General features: G+C 40.7%; 1 long non-coding RNA gene and 1 gene segment (V, D, J or C); one reads left to right on the top strand and one right to left on the bottom strand.

Moving 5' to 3' along the window:
* Positions 1-15,736, top strand: part of LOC115301965 — a 550,585-nt gene that overhangs the window by 285,020 nt on the left and 249,829 nt on the right.
* Positions 5,305-7,342, bottom strand: LOC115301998. Its single transcript, XR_003913382.1, has 2 exons — positions 7,272-7,342; positions 5,305-5,446 (listed from the first exon to the last, which is right to left on the bottom strand). It is a non-coding gene; the product is annotated as an uncharacterized LOC115301998 (long non-coding RNA).

Genomic DNA, 15,736 nt, shown 5'->3' with positions numbered 1-15,736 from the left:
ATCATTGACGGGAGGAAATGACACAATCCCGGTCTCCACATGGGGAAATGATCAGAAGTACCTTTTTAGAACCTTCCCAGATGTCCCCTTGGCTGATTCTAATGTTTTTTTAAAATGTTTATTTATTTTTGAGAGAGAGTGCAAATGGGGGAGGGGTAAGGAGAGAAAGGGACAGAAGATCGGAAGCAGTCTCTGTGCTGACAGCAGAGTGCCCGACATGGGTATCAAACTCACAAACCATGAGATCATGACCTGAGCCAAAGTGGGATGCTTCACCAACTGAGCCACCCAGCCTCCCCGCTAATTCTGGGAATTCTTAACTTGTGCTCTAATAAAACTAATCATAAGTATAGCACTTTCCTTAATTCCATGAGTCATTCTCTGGCACTACCAAACCTGAGGGACTATGGGCCTCTCCAAATTTGTAACCAGCTGGTCAGAAGTGAGGGTGGCCTGGAGTCCCTGAACTAGCAATTGGTTTCTGGGGTGAGGGCAGTCTTGCAGAGGCCTATGCCCTATGCCTTTACCCTTACTTAGCCTGCCCTACCACCAAGCAGTTGGTACCGCAATTCATTGCAGGGCCGTTCTAAGGGAAGCATGGGAAATTGAACCAATGGTACCTGACACCAACCTGGAGTCCCTAGGGAGCCCATCAGGAGAGCCTTCTACTCTCTTCTCTGATCCAGGGGTCCCAGAAAGACTCCAGGGACCATCAACCCCAACATCTGTGCAGGAGAGGAGCTGTAATTCTAGTCTGAAAGAACATTATCTGTGTTATTGATTAAGATTTGAATGTTACAAACAGCTTCCCAGTAGGGGGAAATATCTTTTTCTCCTGTGTAATTAGAATGATTATTCGACAAATGGATACTATTCAGTGGACTTCCAAAAAGAGGCTAAATTCATCAATCCTGGCAGCTCACAGTTCTGGCCAGGGACCCATATCACTGTGCTCCCAGGGAGGAGCCAAAAAAGCCCCTGGCTGCAGGAGCCTGGAGATGCCAACACACACACACATACACACACACACACACACACACACACACACACGAAGACACTGGGAAAGAAGACACTGAGTGATTTCCTCTGGAGTCTGGGGAGGAAACTGCTGATGATATTTGGAAAGCATTCCCACCCCTGGGCCCAGAGAATAGAGACAGTAATGGTGTCTAAACCTCCGTCTTGGTGACATTCTCCTCCCTGAATCTAGTACCTGAGATAACTGGGCAGCAGATGAAAATGGTATTTGCTCAAAACAAAGCAAATCATTTTTTAAAAAATGGCCTGCTGTCTGAGCTCTGTCTCCCTGTGGAACTCAGAAACTAAGCCAAGTCCTCTGGCCATACACACTGGCTGCATGTCTCAAATGGGATATTTCTGACTTCGTGCCCACCTCTCCCCCGTCACACAGGCAGCAGAGTGTGCCCAGACAAGCAGTTAAGACATCTGTTCCCCCAGCTGGCTTCACCACAGGCCCCCAGACTCCTCACACACTCAGGTGCATGGAACCCTTAGGCTCTGCCCGCCTACTGTAAACCGTTCTACCCAGTGCAGCCGAACGGGTCTTCCCCACCATCTCTCTCCTCCTCAGAACTGTCCTAGGATCCCTTCTGAGACTAGGCTTTCCCTGAAAACACTTTCCTACTTCCACACATAGGCCATTCCACTTGCCTCAAAGACTCTCTACTTGCCATGTTTTAGTACTAAAAACTTAGCCCCGATGCACACTTATCTGAAGACCTTCACCCCCATCCTTGCAAACTCTAAAACCTTAGAACAATTGTGTTGCTTTAGATTGCATTTATTTGTGGATAGGTCACAGGCACTGTATTAGATGTCAACGATACAATGCTAGGGAAAAAATCTATCCGACAATTGGTTCCTTATTGTCTAACAGGAAAGATAGGATATGCAGATACATAAACAAATATATATGCAAATAGGGATGAGTGAGCAATAAACAGGAGGCTGAGAGGAGATTGAAGAGTGTGATTTAAATAGGGTAATCAGAGAATGCCTTTCCCTCCTGCGGAAGCAGTGGGTGAGGGGGTGGAGAGAAGTCAGAATTGTTACACTAATGAACATTCTACCGCTGGGAAACACAGAACAAGAAGGAAGGAGTTTCCGCCCACAGACACCAGTGAACACATCAGTCACACTGCCCAGAAAAGGTGAGACTTGCTCCCAGAAGAACTGACACGACTCCATAGGGAAGGTAACTTGAATTTGCTCCAATCCAGCACACCTCCCATGTCACTCTTCCTGAGATAAGATGGTGCGTGTTTGCACCATTTCTGCCTAGGAAAATTGTATTCTCAGAAGAATAGAGCACAATTCATTGATTTTCATGACCACAAAGGTTCACTTTATAATGGTACTCTAGATAGCTGTGCTAACTGGCCAGATTACATATGAGTGGATGTCTAGTTAGCAACTGAACTTTCACAACCAACCAGGTCCTAAATTTCTGTCCAGCTTAGCGTCTCATTATTGTGTACCTGGAGTTAGATCTCCAGCATAAAGGATATCATCGCCATCTATAATTGACACGTTTTTAGCAAAACCCATATGGACCTTGAGAGTATAAATTCCAAGGCGTTAGAGGAAGCTCTAATTTTTCCAGGATGGTTGATGGAAGTCAGTCTGAAGACAGCATCTAATGGAGTGTGACATGATACAACGTTAAGCAATCTTGTTTTTCTTAGGCAACTTTTTGGAAATCTGTGTGATTTCCACAGATTTACCACACCTAAACTAAAATGGCTCTCTCATCAGACGCCCAATACAGGTTGATCTATAGTACAACTGAGCTGCAGTGTGGACACAAAGCATGAGGACTATTCCAGAAAAAGAGAGAACCACAAGATGAATAAGTTGCATTTATTTAGTAGTGGCTCCTAGGAAATGCTTTTTTCTAACAGGTGTTGTGTTCCCCAGCACTTTCTCAACAAAATTTCACAGCCGTCTCTAAGCACTTGCTTAGGGGCGCCGCTAGGAATCTCTAGTAAGAGCCTCTCTAATGGGAATTGCTGTGGATTAAAACGGCCTTTGAGGATTGGAGATAAGAGCTAAGGGAACCCTTTAGCTATTCATTCAAAATGAATATCTACCATGTGACAAACACTATGGTCAGTGCCAATGTTATGAACTTGAGTAAGACGTAGTCCTTGCCCTCAGGGTAGTCACAATCTTTTTCATGTTTACTTATTTTTGAGAAAGAGAGAGAGAGACAGAGTGCAATCTGGGGAGGGGCAGAGAGAGGGAGACACAGAATCCAAAGCAGGCTCCAGGCTCCGAGCTCTCAGCACAGGGCCCGATGCGAGGCTCCAATCCATGAACCGTGAGATCATGACCTGAGCTGAAGTTGGATGTTTAACCGACTCAATCACCCAGGTGCCCCGGTAGTCACAATCATCTTGACATGCCAAGCACAAAAATAAAATATAATAAAATGTGTGAGAAAGAAAATATGGGTGGGATACTATAAAAGCACAATAAAGGGGGTTGCCTTGTTTATTTAGGGATTATTGGCCCTCCCCAGAGATCGTTGGTCTTCCAGTACATTTTTGAGGTGAGATGAGAAAAAAACATCCTTCAAACATTAAACATCATGAAATTAGAGGCTCAAAAATGCTGAGTGATCACTTAAGCCTCTTAAAATATCTTCAGTTGCAACAAACACATGATACCGACCCCTCTTATATCCTTATATTGAACAAATCAGATTAGAAGTCAAGGCATGGTCACCAGCAGGCAAATAAGAGGAGCCAAGGAAATACACAGTGATTCTTTCACTTCAATGTAGGTGACAGCTATTTCCTCAAGTAGATGTACGATACAACACCTCGCAGGCTCAGTGTCCCAGAAGTCCCTAATGCCAAAGAGACCACCCATCATCGGTGATCTCAGGCTCAGGTATACTCATTCTCAGAACGTATGGAAACTGAACATCAAACCTGGGAAACTGAGGAGGGGCCTGAGTTTGGGCTTTTCTGGGTGGGTGGTGTATTAGCCAGCCAGGGCCACCATAACAAAATACCACAGACTGGAGGGGCTTCAACAACAGAAATTTATTTTTCACAGTTCCGGAGGTGAGAAGTCCAAAACTCAAGGCGAAGGCAGATTTGGTTTCTCCTGAGGCCCCTCTCCTTGACTTGCAGAGGGTCACTTTGTTGCTATATCCTCATGTGGCCCTTTTCTCTGTGCACATCAGTGGTGACTTCTCTTTTTATAAGGGAACTGATGTCCTTTTGGATTAGGACCCCTTCCTTATGATCTTATATAACCTTAATTTCTGCTTTTAAGGCCCTGCCTCCAAATATAGTCACATTGGGAGTTGCAACTTCAACACATGAATTTGAGGGGACACATTTCTATCCATAATAGGTAGAGGGCCATTTTCTTCCAAAAGACAGTCCTCCCCTAGTGCCATTCACAAAGAGAAAAACAAACTCCCAGTTCCTCTTACTGTAAGCCCAGGGGCCCTGGAGTTACTACATCCAATAAATCAGAGAGGAAGAAACTTAAAACAGAATCCCTGAGGGGCACCTGGGTGGTTCAGTCAGTTAAGCGTCCGACTTTGGCTCAGGTCATGATTTCAAGGTTCATGAGTTTAAGCCCTGCATCGGGTTTTGTGCTGACAGCTCAGAGCCTGTGCTTTCTTCGAAGTCTGTGTCTCCCTCTTTCTCTGCCCTTCCCCTATTCATGCTTTGTCTCTCAAAAATAAATGTCAAAATAATTTTTTAATTATTACTTAATCTTTGTGTTCACATGACTCATTTCCTCCTGCACTTAAATACCTTCCCATTACCAACTGCACTTTAAAATGGTGACTAATCAAAAAATTAAAGATAAATAAAATAAAAATAAATAGAATAAAATAAAATAAAATAAAATATTGGTGATTGGCAGCCCCTGTAGTAGCTTCTTCAAAAAAGTACCTGAGAGAGGTGCCTGGGTGGCTCAGTTGGTTAAGCATCTGACTCTTGACTTCAGTTCAAGTCATGATCTCATAGTTGGTGAGTTTGAGCCCCACATTGGGCTCTGAGGTGACAGTGGAGAGCCTGCTTGGGATTCTCTTGCCCTCTCTCTCTGCCCCTCCCCTGCTTGCTCTCTCTCTTTCTCAAAAATAAATAAACACTTAAAAAATAACCTAGGAAAATACTCCTCAAAATCAAGGTCATCTATTAGGTCCCATTTTGGCTGGCATGGGACACATATACAGGTATACATCTTTAAAATTTTTTAAAATAAATGATACATACCATACTAGTACTCTATAGCTGTGTAACAAATTATCACAAATTTAGCAGCTTAAAACAACACATGTTTGTATCTCACAATCCCATGTGTCAAGAGTCTGGGCACAGCTGAGCTGGTCCTCTCTCAGGGTGTCACAAGGCTGCAACCAAAGTGTCAGCTGGGCTGCATATTTCTTCTGAAGGCTCTGCAATGGAGGAATCCACTGTCATGCTCATTCAGGTTTCAGGCACAATTCATTTCCTTGCAGCTACATGACTAAGGACCCAGATTTACTACCAACTGTCACCTGGAGGTCTCCCCTACTTCCTAAAATTGCTCTGAATTCCAGGTGGTCTCCTGCACTTTCTTTGGGCTTTTTCAACATGGCTGCTTACCTCGTCAAGACAGCAAGGAGAATCTCTCATTCCAGTAGGCTAAGACAGAATCTTTTCTAATGTAACATAAAAACAGAGGAACAGCCCATCACCTTTGCATATTGTGTTGGCTAGAAGGAAGCCATGGGTCCTTCCAAAAACTCTAAAGAAGGGATTATCCAAGGACATGGACACCAGGAGGCAGAGATTTATCTGACCCCCAAAACCCATATCCCTCCTACTTGCAAAATACACTCACACACCCTCCTGAAGACCCCAAGAGTCTCATCTCATATAGTGTCAGCTCATGGACAAAATCACATCCTCTAAATGATGTCCAAGTCCAAATGCAGCTCCTGGGTGTCATCTGTTATGTACGGTTCCAAAGGCACAATTTCTCTCCATCTGTCACGCTGTGAAACAAGTGATCTGCCCCCAACACATCCAGATTTCATCTTAAATCAGATATGACCAGGAAGGTACAGGTTAATAGATCCAAAAGAAGGGGAAATGAAAGGTAGAAAGGACTTGCTGAAATGCACCTGGGCAAACCTTAAAATTTAATTTTGTGGTTATCTTATTTGAAAAGATAAAACTTAAATTAGTGCTGGTGTTGAAGTATAACTCTCAAAATGCTAGTCTTGACACTGAGGCCCAGCCTTTGATGAAGTTTCAGTTGATAGATCAGTGACGTTGGCCCCTATTAATATTCCAGCCACCAGAACCCAGGGAAAGCCAAGTGGTAAGATCTAAGAATTAGGAGGCCAACTTGGGTAATCAGCAGTCAACTTATATATGAGAATGAGCACCTTCATGGGAACATCACAGATACACAACCAAAAATCTGTCACACTCAAACTCCAAGTCCCAGGGTGAGATTTGCTAAAATGGATTACCTCCCAGTCTGGTAAGCCTTCAGCTAAGATAGCTCCTTTTTCCATTCCTTAACATCTTGTATTTACCCTGTTACTCACTATTCGTAATTCTGCTTCTGGTTATGTTTAGATTTATTTCAGAGTAATTGCTTTCATTTCCTTTTTATTTTTCACTCAAGTGTAAACGTTCCTGTGTTGATACTGGAATGTGTCCCCACATCCTTAGTGTCTATGCGCTCAGGACTGAGCACTTTTTGTTACAACTCCTCAATCCATTCTAATGTGCAGCCAGCCTGGAGAACCACAGGCCTAGAATACTTTAAGGAGGTTGCTCCTCTGTCTGGCCTCCAGGGGGCAGTCTTGCCCACTAACACAACTCTCTGAACAATGAGAACATGCCGACACTCTCTGAGACAGGTGAGAGGCCTGACCTTAGTACTAAAAAAGGTAAGGCTGAAAATTAGAAGCCTGAATACTATTGAGGTAATTGAAGCAGAATCTCTTTAAAATTCTCCTAAACTTGAGGAAAGTCTCTGAGCAACTCTATCCTCCTGCAAGTGCAATTTTCCTAAAGCCTGTCTTCTACCCATTCCCAGGCTTCATTGTGAGAAGCTCCCCATTTCATTATCATGTTTTTGGGTAAGATGCACTTTACAACAATGGTTATAAAGAGTCATCCTTTATAAACAAACCCTTCTCAGAAGAATAACTTGGTCAGAAGAAGTTGTTACTTGGCTTGAGCAGGTCACCCTAAACCTTCCATGTACCCACCGGTACTCACATCGTCTTTGACTCCTCTGGAATGACAATTTCAGCAGGCAGGACCTCAGGGTTTTCTGAAATAGCTCTCAGAAACAGCCTGGATACGGGCCATGGATCTTTTCTGGTTTGTATGTTAAGATATATCAGGATAATGGCAAGTTGTGGGGTTGGGGTTGAGCTACATGATTAGTTCAAGGAACTCAGGAACTGTCAAAATAAACATTCAGCTGCCTACCTATCTGGTTTAGAATCATAGTGAACTCTTGGACGATGATCTTTTATGAACAAATTGTATAATATCTTTAAAAGTAAAGCATTTTTACAAAGAAATTAGAGAAACATTATACCAGTTTTTAAAAACGTGATGGGGTATGAACAAATAATTTCAAAATTAAAAAAAAAGCACAAGTATGAAAAGAATCCAACCTCATGGTGAAAAAATGCATTATAAAACAACAAGGAAATAATATTTTTTCTCTACAAATTGTTAAATAATTTTTTAAATCACTAGATGCTGATGTCATGAAATAAAACTCTTAAAAACACTATAGAAATGTCATTTTGTACAGTCATTGGAAGGGTAATTTGTTAATATATATAAAATTACTTCACTCAACAATTGTGTATTTAGAAATTTAAGCTTAAGAAATAATCAGAAATAGGTATACCTGGGTGGCTCAGTTGGTTGAGCATCCAGCTTTGGCTCAGGTCATGATCTCACCATTTGTGGGTTTGAGTCCCACATTGGGCTCTGTGCTGACAGCTTGGAGCCTGGAGCTTGGAGTCTGCTTCAGATTCCGTGTCTCCCTCTCTCTCTCTCTACCCCTCCCCCATTCATGCTGTCTCTCTATCTTAAAATAAATAACATTTTTAAAATTTTTGAAAGGAAGGAAGGAAGGAAAGAAAGTATCAAAAATAGCAGCCCCTTGTTGGTTAAGTGTCAGATTTAGGCTCAGGTCATGATCCCACAATGTGTGGGTTCCAGCTCCATGTAGGGCTCTATGCTGACAGCTCAGTGCCTGCCGCCTGCTTCTGATTCTGTGTCTCCCTCTCTCTCTGCCTCTTCTCCACTTTTGCTCTGTCTCTCAAAAATAAATAAATATTAAAATTTTTCTCAAAGAAAAAAAATCAGAAATATTGGCCACAAAAAAGAAAATCTCAATAAGTATTCAACAATCAGTATCATACAGATCATGTGTTTTTACTACAATGAATAAAGTTAGATACTTTTAGTAAAAAACAACTTTAAATAAAAAGAAATGCACTCCTCAATAATTTATGAACAATGGGCATCTGAATGGCTTAGTCGGCTAAGTGTCCGACTCTGGATTTCAACTCAGGTCATAATCTCAGGTCATGATTTCAGCGCAAGTTCATGAGTTCGAGCCCTGTGTCAGGCGCTGCACTGACAGCGAGGAGTCCGCTTGGGATTCTCTCTTCCTCTCTCTCTACTCCTCCTCTGCTTTGTCTCTATCACTCAAAATCAATTATTAGCCTTAAAAAAAATAAAATTATCTATGAACCAGAAAATAAATTATAATAGATTGTTAAAATATTTACAACTGAACAACCATGAAAGGTGTAAATTTTAAACTTGATCCATGAACCTAAGCAGCACACAGAGAATTTTTTATACCTTAAAAATATATAAAAACTAAAAGACTGAACATAATAGCTAAACATTCAAAAAGAAATTTTAAAAGAAAGTAAAAGTAAATAAAAGTAAAAGGACAAAAATAATATTAATGGGTGCTAAAATTAAGGTAATAAAGAAAATAACCAAAGGAAAGAATCCATTTTAAATGGTTCTTTTAAAAGAATTAAAATATGGGCAAATCTCTGATAAGATTTATCAAGGAAATTAAGAAGATAGAAAAATGTGATGTGAAGGAAAATTGTAGCCACAGATACAGTAAAAATTTAATAATTATAAGAACATGCAAGGAATAAATCCATACAAATTAATGTGAAAACTTGAACAAATGATAAAACCTTCTAAAAATTATCGTAATGTAAAACTGAAAAGAAAAATAAAAACTTGAATTAAATGTACATTAAAGAAATTTAAATCTCTATAGATACATATGTTTTCACAGGCAAGTGACATCAAACCCAAGCCAATAATTCCCATACCTGTACTGAGAAAAATAAAAACAGCAGGACTACTCCTCAACACATTTTATAAGACCAAGAGAACCACAATGACAAAAATAAACAAAGATAGATGACAAATGACAATTATAGACCAATATCACTTATGAAAAAAAAAATCTGCTCCTAAAAATACTATCAAGCCAGCATTGGATATTAAAAAGTAATGCTAATACACCATGATCATTTAGGATTCATCTCAGGAGTACGAGGAAGTTTTAATATTAGTACAACATACCATGCATAAGTGATATTAACTATAAAATTCTCTCACTAAATGCAGAAAAGTGATTCGGTCAAGTCTAACATTATTTCTCATTAAAATCTCTTCACAAAATAGGGAGAAAAGGGAACTTCCTTAACCTGACCAAGGGAATCTTTGAATTTGTTTTCAAAGGGAGATGTTAAAAGTATTCCCTTAAAATTTTGAAAAAGACAAAGATTTTCAATATTATTCTTTCTATTCTACATTTCAATAAACATCTTAACAACTGCAGTTAATAATAAAAACAAAGTAATAAAAAACATTAGAACTGGAAGGAGAAAATAGCTACCATGAATCACGGATAGCTGATTCCATCGCTGGGGGAGAAAGTGTACAAGTGAGCCTAGAATATCTGCTCCTCCCAGAAGACGAGGAAGCCATCACAGGCTGCAGAGGCCACGTCACAAAGACTCAGGAGCCAGCCTGAAAAGATTTCTCCAGGTAAAGATGGGACAATGCCCACAACACCGAGACCATAAATCCAATCAACGGAAACACATCAAGCATGTTTAAACCCATTAAGTTACTAAAAGAATCCTCCTCATGTACCCTTGTTGCCTGGGATTTGCTTGGGACTATTTTGTTTTTTGTCCTGAGAAACGTCTCCATCTCAGGCAAGCAGGGATGGTTCCGTCACCCTAGAGGGGAATCAGCTCATTATACTGAAAATTGATAAAATGAGTGGAAAGAATCCTACACTAACCTCAAAGTTAGTCAAATAATTGACAAGGAAAAATTATGTTAATAGAAATACTAGAGTTGATTAATGAAGTAGAAATGATATAATTAGAATATCATCATTTTGTAAACCAACTCCTATTCAAACAATAGATCTAGCCATTGCTTATTAACAGTCACTAAAAATGCCCACACACATACACACACGCACACACACACACACACACACACACACACACACACAGAGGACAACCTGAACTTTAGTGTCTCCTGAGTAAGGAACACAACCCCATGATGTCTGAGATTTGCTTTAATCTAACCAGAACCAGAAGAGGTATAGATGTGTACGAGGATGAGGGTGTAAATGAACAACATTGACGATGACTTGATACTTGTGGAACCTGGACAATGAGTACATGCTCTTTCATTGCACTATTCTTTCTCTGATAGGTGTTTGAACTTTCTATAATTAAAAACTTCAGGGGCGCCTGGGTGGTTCAGTTCGTTAAGTGTCTGGCTTTGGCTCAGGTCATGGTCTCACAGTTCATGAGTTCAAGCCCTGTGTTGGGCTCTGTGCGGACAGCTAGCTCAGAGCCTGGAGCCTGTCTTCAGATTCTGTGTCTCCCTCTCTCTCTGGCCCTCCCCTGCTCATGCTCGCGCTCTCTCTCTCTCTCTCTCTCTCTCTCTCTCTCAAAAATAAATAAATAAAGCATCAAAAAACTTCAAAATAACATAGTTAATATACAAATAAGTTTTCATACATGCAAAGACATATTTACAATGCCCATCAATTTTTATTTAAAACAGTCAAAAGAGAAAACAAAACTATGTCAAGCAATGATGTTCAAATAAATTAACTTGCACTTACACAGCAGAGTAGTATGAAGGTATAAAAACCACATTTCTCATACAGTTGAAAGACATGGTGGCATATTCATACACATAATGTTAAACAAAAAAAAACATTTTTAATTTGATCCCAATTACATTACAGTATGCATATTTGCAATAAAAAATACCAAAAGAAATACAATGAAATGTTAACAGTATTTATCTCTGGGTAATGAGATTATGGTTCGATTTTTTTGTCTACTTCTCCCTTTTGGTTATGTCCACATTGGACAAGTTTTCTTTCATGAAAAACCATATACAACATGTTATTGATCAGTTAGACAAGAGACGCTTGGAAGAAGACAGTAGGCAGACACAGTCAGCAGGAAGTGTGACGAAGCTGACGTGTCATGTGCAAAAGCCCTCTGCCAGCTCTATAGAAGCAAGGCAACAGAGCCACCTGGCTCCAGTGACACTGCAACGGGCCTGGCAGGTGGCAGGCAGAACCAGAGCCATTTGCCCAGCAGAAAGGGCCCCAGGATGCAGTCCGGACTGCCCGCTCTCTTGTGCACAGTGGTGGCCTTTATCCTCTTTGGTAAGGAGCCTGCCACCCCTGCAGCCGGGGCCCAAGGGAGGGGGTTTGGGAAAGAAGTCAGAAGAGAACTTGACTGTTTCTTTTCCACTTTGTTTTCTGGGTGAAAACCTGTCTATTTGTGATAGCTTTCTTGGGAGCAATGTCAGCAACTAAGCTAATTTTTTCTTCTTTTCTACAGGTTCCAGCAATACGCAGAATGTCAATCAGCCTCCAAGTTCAGTGCAGAGACATGAGGGAGAATCTGTGACCTTAGATTGCAGTTTCACACTTAGCTTTGATTACTATGTGATGAGCTGGTTTCGACAGCTTCCCAATGGAAAGATGACTGAGATCATTTATATTTATTCTTATAGCACAAGTAATAGGCAAGGACGATATTCTGTATCACATCAGAAAGGAAACAAAGCTGTAAGTCTCACCATCAAAGACTTGATGCCTACAGACTCTGGAGTTTATTTCTGTGCTGTTGGAGAAGCTCCACGGTGAGAGGAGTGACAAGAGAACCTTACAAAAACCTCCTGGGCTCAGCATGAATCAGCCACCTGCTCCAGGAGCTTAGGAGAAAACAACCCGCAAGAAGGAAAAAGTAGACAGAAGGCAGGGTGGGTGGCACTTCTGAGTCTAGAGAGGAAGCTGATGAATGTTATAATTACAATCTTCCCACATCTGGTATCAAAGGAAGAGTTGTGGTTACAAGATCCCAGCCTCAAGACCATTTTCACCTCGGAATCACATAGCTGATCAAGATATGCATCTGTCTCTTCTGATGCCCAACAGTCACCCCCCTTTTTCTGGTGGCCACACCTGTATTTTCCCTGGATAACCAGGCCATGCCTCCTCTTACCGCATATTTGGGTTGAGATGAGGCTGACCCCAACCTTGGACACCCTGGCTAATTAACATAATTCATCTCTGACCACAATGATTGTTTCAAGGATGGGTACCTGGCCCAAGTTTTCATCCCCAAACTTAATATGAAACTCTTGGGAATACGGCTGGGGAGGTCAGAAGCTAGGATATAACCATAGAGCTGCCAGCAGCCCACTTTCCACCACAAATGAAGAGCATGATCCTGAAAAGAGAGAGAATGAAACTGAGATCCCTTAACATTGTTTGAGGTCTGGACTTTGCAGTGATTAGAGATCTACTTGGATTTTCCCATTGTACACACCAGCTATCTTGGCTTGTGTTCCTCCAGAAGAAAATAAGGATTCAAGTGCAAGTAGTTTAGTTGGGAGGTGATCCCAGGATGTAAAGTAGGGGCAGTGGGAACAGTGACAGGAGAGAGAGTCAGCCAGTAAAGGGCATGTATTTTAATGCAATCCCTATCAAAATACCACCAGCATTTTTTATAGAGCTAGAACAAACAATCCTAAAATTTGTGTGGATCACAAAAGACCCCAATAGCTATGGAATCCTGAAAAAGAAAAGCAAAGAGGTGGCATCACTATTCTGGACTTTAAGCAATATTACAAACCTGTAGTCATCTGACAGGTACTGGTACAAAAACATGGATCAAGGGAACCGAATAGAAAATCCAGAAATGGAGCCACAACTATATGTTCAAATACCTTTGAGAAAGCAGAAAAGAATAACAAATGGAAAAAAGACATACTGTCTCTTCAACAAATGGCGCTGGGAAAACTGGACAGCAACATGCAGAAGAATAAAATTGGACCACTTTCTGGACCATACTCAAAATAAATTCAAAATCGATGAAAGACCTAAATGTGAGATAGGAAACCATCAAAGTCCGACAGAATAATATAAGGAGAAACTTTTTGGACCTCGACCATGGCAACTTCTTACTGGACACATTTCCAGATGCAAGGAAACAAAACCACACATGAACCTTTGGGACTTCATCAAGGTAATAAGCTTCTGTACAGGAAAGGAAACAATCAACAAAATCTATGGAAATGAAGAAGATATTTGCAAACAACCTATCTGACAAAGGGTTGGTATCCAAAATCTATAAAGAACTTATACAACTCAACACCCAAAAAACAAGCAATCTAGTTAAGAAATGAGCAGAAGGCATGAATAAGCACTTTTTCTTTGAGGACGTCCAGATGGCTAACAAACACAGAAAAAGATGCTCAACATCATTCATCATCAGGGAAATACAAATCAAACCACAATGACATACCACTACACACCTGTCTGAATGGCTAAAATTAACAACAAAAGAAATAACAGGTGTTGACAAGGATGTGGAGAAAGGGGAACCCTCTTGCACTTTTGGTGGAAATTGCAAAACTGGTGCAGCCACTCTGGAGAACAATATAGAGGTTCCCCAAAAGTTAAAAATAGAACTACCCTATGACCAGTAATTGCACTACTGTGTATTTGCCCAAAGGATACAAAAATAGACATTTAAAGGGATACCTGGACCCAATGTTTATAGCAGCATTATCACAATAGTCAATCTATGGAAAGAGCCCAAATGTCCATCAACTGAAGAATGGGTATAGGAGAGGTAGTATATATAAAAAAATGGAATATTACTCAGATCAAAAGAATGAAATCTTGTCATTTGCAACAACGTGGATGGAGCTAGAATATATAATGCTAAGGGAAATAAGTCAATCAGACAAAGGAAAATACTGTTGATCTCACTCATATGTGGAATTTAAGAAAGAAAACAGATGAACATATGGGAAGGGGGTAAAAGAAAAAAGGAGAGAGGGGAACAAACCATAACAGACTCTAAATGATAGACAGCAAACTAAGGGTTGATGGAGGGAGGTGGACAGGTGATGGGCATTAATAAGAGCACTTGTTTGGATGAGCTCTGGATGTTGTATGGAAGTGATGAATCATTGAATTCTACTCTAGAAACCAATATTGCATTGTAATTCACCAACTAAAATTTAAATTTTAAAAGTGAGAAAAATCAATCAATCAATCAGGGACTGTGTATTCTCAAGCGAACCACCACCATGAGCACCAGAATTTCATCTTACCAGAGAATTTCTGACAACCCATGGGAGACACTTGCCTCAACTTGTCCCATCTGAGGGCAAGAGGAGCTAAGATGCTGATACCCCAAATCCTGTGTGTCCCTGGTGGAGGACAGCACCCAGGGATATGAGTGATGATTCTCCAGCACTTATGTCTGCCAAGCAGGCTGTGCAGTGGGAGAAAGATCTTAGGCAAAGAAACCCAAGCTCTGGCCAGAGGAAGGGGACAGTGTGCACTAAAGTCTTAAGCATAAAGGGATACAGGGAAGACACCAAAAATACAACACAATTAATTTATCTCTTTTTAATACATTATTTTGAGTTGGGTTTTCTATCACTTGCAATCAAAAGAGACATAACTAGAAACAATAATAAAGATAACATTGGGTGAACCGAATTAACCAAACAAAATGCTTTAAAATTATTTTTTAAAACTCCTGGCTTGCTGCAGGTGAGACAGGTTACAACTCCTCAGACTCTTCAGCTTAGATCAGTTGTTCAGCCCTTTCCTCCCATATCATGCAGGGTGGTAAGCAGGAGGGACAAATGTAACACTGTACCTGTTATTACACTGAACATTTAACTGTTCTCTCCTCTTTCAGACTCTTGCTACTCAGGGTCAGCTTGCTTAGTGCAGCCAGATTAATCTCCCGACTATCCCTCCAAAGAATCTTGCTTGCTTAAGACTTCTGGATTCCTTGTGAGGCTGTGCTTTTCCCAAATCCCAGATCCTGCTCCTGCTAGCTGCTTCTCTGGAAATATGTTTCCTCCCCATTTCTACCTTTTGAACTCACTGTCTCTCAAAATCTAGGTCATATCTTTGATGTTTCTGAGGATAGCCTAGAAGCAATGAGCATGCCTAGATCTCATATCTTGATTTCTAATAACATTTTTCAGTACAAGGAACCAGGGTTCTTTGGAAAAATGGCTGATTCAAGGGTTGAGACAGGGAATATGCCAGATAAATCTGAAGTACCTTAAAGTGTTCAAAAAAAAAAAAA

The sequence above is a fragment of the Suricata suricatta genome, chromosome 9 (genome assembly GCF_006229205.1).
Source record: "Suricata suricatta isolate VVHF042 chromosome 9, meerkat_22Aug2017_6uvM2_HiC, whole genome shotgun sequence".
In the NCBI taxonomy this organism is placed as follows: Eukaryota; Metazoa; Chordata; class Mammalia; order Carnivora; family Herpestidae; genus Suricata; species Suricata suricatta.
The sequence above is the reverse complement of the archived record's forward strand: the minus strand, read 5'-3'. Positions and strand labels throughout refer to the sequence as shown.